This window comes from Lathyrus oleraceus, chromosome 3 (assembly GCF_024323335.1).
Source record: "Lathyrus oleraceus cultivar Zhongwan6 chromosome 3, CAAS_Psat_ZW6_1.0, whole genome shotgun sequence".
Classification (NCBI taxonomy): domain Eukaryota; kingdom Viridiplantae; phylum Streptophyta; class Magnoliopsida; order Fabales; family Fabaceae; genus Lathyrus; species Lathyrus oleraceus.
The window spans coordinates 303,970,134-303,975,005 of record NC_066581.1 but is presented as its reverse complement, the minus strand read 5'-3'; positions in this window follow the sequence as shown (position 1 = coordinate 303,975,005).

The following is a 4,872-nucleotide window of genomic DNA, read 5'->3' as shown; positions in this document are numbered from 1 at the left end:
GTTTGGAAAAATCACTTGTTCAATGGTATAGGTCAAAAGTGACCTATAATTTAACCTCATATCACATGCTCATAAAAGTTGAATTAGCTCTCAATCCAAACATCAAAGTTGAAGTAGACATATTGAATTGGATTTTTCAACTTGGAAATATTTCATCTCATAAAAATTGAGCAAGTTATGGCCTTGGGAAGTTGACTTTCAAATTAGGGTTTAGACAAAATGACCTATAATGTTTCAACATAGAAAATGATTTTCCAAGCAAAACTAGCTCTAGGTCTCAACATGAAAGCTGTTTGGAATGTCATTTAGAGTAACTTTTCTCTTGGAATAGTTTTCATATGGTGAAAATTGGAGGAGATAGGGTCTAGGGAGACCCAGTTTTGATCAGATGAATTCATCTGGCCAACCACCATCAACCAACTTGCTAACCTTCAAGTCTTTTGACTTTCTTGGATCATGGTAGATCATACATGAATAAGATGATGAATTTTTAAGTGTCCCTTGATAAATTTGATCAAATGGTGAGATAGCTTGTTGGAGAAGTTACTCAAGATACCCAGTCAAACTAGGGTTTCCAAGGCAAATCACTCTCAAACTCTTGAAGAATACTTGATCAATATAACATGTAGGAATCAATGGAACTCATATATGATGCTCTTAACCATTATTGGATCAATTCATGATTGTGCTCTTTGTCATGAGGGTCTCAAACCCTAGATATGAACTTGATAGACCAATGGGGACCATGCCCTACCTACAAAAGAGTTAGGCAAATACAAAGACATATTTTTGGTATTTTGGTTAGTAAAATGATAATATACAAGTATGATACAATCACATGGTGCTTGGTGATCTCTCCCAAAACAAATTCAATAAAAGAGGGGTAAGGAGGATGCCAAGGTATGATCCCAATGTTAATGCTTATGATGAAATTGCATGAGGGATCTTAGGGTCAAAATTAGGGTCTTACAGTTGCCCCTATTTAAGGACATTCTAACCGAGGAGGCAAAGGTTAGAATCTTCATGTCGACTCAGTAGAATGGGCTTAAATAACAACCTATAGAAACAAATTTTGGTCCCTAAGAGACCTCATGATGCAAATGATATGAATGCGAAAGTAAATTCTTTATGGGGAAATATTGCCATAAAGGAAAAGAAATCAGAGAGGCCGAACGTCCGCTGGAGTATAATGCATTCCGTAAGGAAAACTCACTGGGGAGACAAAGACTCTAGGGGATAAAGGAGTTATGCGTAGGCCAGGCTATAACTTAAAACTACTAGGGGACTCGAGGAATTCCATACAAACATGGAAAAGACTCAGCCAGGGAACAACAACATCTCTAGGGGATACGAGTAAGTCAAGACAAAACTGAAGTACTTGAATCATGCAGGAAAAGAGATTTCACTAAGGAAATGCGCACTCAACTCGACTGGGGAAGAAATAAACTTCAACATAGGAGGAGCAGAAATCTATTATCTACTACCTGTTACTAGGTATGGAGATAATAAAGATATGACAGAGAGGACATCCGTCATCGGTTAGGATGAACATATCAAGGATGGCTCGCTGGGAAATGCCAGGAGGAATATTCATTACCGGTTACTAGGTAAGAATAGCCTTGCTGGGGAAAACTGCAAAAAATAGGATTTACAACTACCAGTTACTAGGCAGAAGACCAAAGATGAGAATATCTGTCACCGGTTAGGATGAACATATCAAGGATAGACTCAACAGGGAAGAAAATCCATCATCAGTTAAGATGAACATATCAAGGATAGACTTTCTTGGGAAATGTCAAGGACGATATCCGTCATCGGTTAAGATGAACATATCAAGGATAAACCAATTGAACAAAAAGTAGGAATTACATCTATCGAATGCTGGATAGAAGACCAATCAAATATAAAATTTGTCACCGTTTAGGATGAACATATCAAGGATAGACTTTGAGAGGAGAGAAAATAGGAATTACATCTATCGGTTACTGGATAGAATACCAAAAGGGAGAATCCGTCACCGGTTAAAGTGAACATATCAAGGATAAACTCTGCGGAGGGAACAAAAGTAGGATTTACAACTACCGATTACTGGGTAGAAGACCGCAAAGAGAAGGAAACCCGTCATCGGTTAAGATGAACATATCAAGGATTAACTCTCTGGGAAACAAGAATAGGGATTACAACTACCTTTTTACTGGGTGGAATACCAAAGGTGAGAATATCTGTCATCGGTTAGGATGAACATATCAAGGATAAACCCAGCCAGGGGAGAGGAAGATATCTGTCACCGATTAGGGTGAGCATATCAAGGATATACTTCCTGGGGAATCAGATCCACTAGGGACTCTACTGAGATAAAACTCGGATACTTCTGTCGGGTGTAGCGGGGATTTCGTTACCTTTAGGTTTATTGACTAAACCAAAAGTAAACATACAAGTCGAGTCGCCACCGCACTTTTATTTGTCCAAAGGAAAGGCTAAAAAGCGAACAAAAGCCAAGTAAGAAGTTTTATCAAATCAAAAACTAATAAAAATGTCAGAGATCTAGGTAAGGGGGTTGGTTATGAAATGGGAAGGTTTTACGCGCCCAAAACATCCTTAGTACTCTAAGGGAACCTCTTTTTGCAAATATGTGTTGTAGGTTGGTATTTGTGAAAATATGTGCAAAAGATTGGAGGGATGAGAAGAGAATAAATTATATTTACAATTTTGTTGTTTGAATGGATGAACCCATTGCCTACGTACCATCACAAAGGTAGGATCAAAACCTCGTAGTTCGGGGTAAAAAATCTCAAAGATTGGTGAATTGGTTTTACTCAAAAGCCTTAAGGTCTTTTGTTATCAAAGGGAGAAAACTCAACCTAAACCAACAATCCACCATGTGAGGAAGGCTTTAACATACTAGTGAGGGGTTAACCCTATAATAAGTATGGAAGACTTATAGTCCAATCACTAAGGATAAGGTGAGATTCACATCAACCACTATGATAACTAAAACCTATGACTAATGTTTATGAAAAGGTTTTAGCAAAGGTGGCCATTGGAACCACAAAATCAACTTGAAGTGAGTTGTATTTACAAGTTAAGTGTATTTTCAAAATAAGGTCAAAGTTGAATTAAGGTTTATTCACAATGAGTATTAATGAAAAGATTTTTGAAAAGTCAAAGGCATAAGGCCTAGGTTTCTAATTTGAAAACAATGTCAAAGTTTGCACAAAAAGGAGTTTGGCTTGGGTTAGAGTGGGGAGAAGAAGAGAATGGCTAATCCTAAAGCATACAAAGATAAGAGAGAAGATAAAACCCTTGGAGTTCCTCTTCTTGGAATCATAGAGATGATTCAAGATGCTCCTTTCCTTTGGACTTAGCAAACAATCAAGCAATCAAACAAATTTAGATTCAAGCTCCTAGGATCTCCATTTGGCTTGTCTCTCTTAACTTGGCTACTCATGACTATGGTCCTCCTTACTATCTCAAGATAGAATCCCTATCACACAAGAGCAAACATCAGAAAGTTCACAACACAATAAGAGGAATGGACAAAGAATAAGTTTTGGAAAGGAAATCCTTTGAAGTCAACTTGAAATTTAGCATTCTAAAGGCATGAGGCCTAGTTGCTCTTCTACAAATTTAGCATTCTAAAGGCATGAGGCCTAGTTGCTCTTGAACTCCTTTAAGCATGGGAATATCCTAATTCTAAGTCCTTTCTCCTTTTTGCATTGGGTTTACACAAAACAAAGACAAAACAAACACAAGACAACAATATATTTATATACAATAATGAGCTCAAATGAGCAAAAGGAAAATGACATAAACATAAAATATGTGCTCAAGTGAGCAAAATGAAAAGCAATATGAATAAATGAGCAAGAAATATAGTGCATTAAAGTAAATTGTAAGAAATTAAATGCTCAAATTAAAGTTAGTGATTAGTGAAGTTATGTTAGTTTGTCATGAGACAATTTAGCGCTATGTTAAGCAATCGTAAGTGGACTAATGTAGTAGTCACACCTATCTGAGGCCGGTCAATAAAACTATAGGCAAATAAACACAAGTTAGAGATCATGACTAGTAAGCCAAGCTCCTAAAACTTGCCATGCCAAAAGAAAAGAGAAAGGCCTTGTATGGACTTTAGGTTTTTTCCTTAACCAAGAAGCAACCTATCTTGGACACAAAGCAACTCACTTGATCTTGGATCAAGTTGAGTTTGATTTGGATCAAAGAAGGTTAAGCCTCTCATATGTCAAGACCAACCATAAGACATTAACTCATTGGCCAAAATAAAAAGAAATGAGATGAAGATGAAATGAATGGAAAAAGAATTCAAGTGTCAAACATAATTGGTCAAAAGTGAATCAAATCATCATCAACCAATGCTAAACCGAAGAGAAATGAAGGTTACAAGTCAACAAGTCAAATATTTTTTTTTGGTATTTTTGAATTAAAAATAAATGCAAAATATGGTCAAACCTCAAATTTAATTTAAATCAACTTCAACAAGTCCAATTAAATTCTCATAGGTCTAACATGGTCAAACAAGCTTTGACAAATTTTTTCAACAATTTTTGGAATCAGAAACTATTTTAAAACAATTAAAAATAATGAAAAATAACACAAATGAATTAAAATCTCAAATAAATCTCAAATTAATTAAGAAATTGATGAGACTATTTTTCATTGACTTATCATGATCCATATGTGTTAAGAAAATATTTTTGGATTTTTCAGATATCAAAAAGTATTTTAAAATGAATTAAAACTATTAAAAACCAAATAATTCACAAAAAATATTAAATGAAGTCACAAAAATAATTAAAAATCAAAATATGAAACTAGATTTTTAAAGAATTTTTTTGGCATTGGTCTCATATTTTT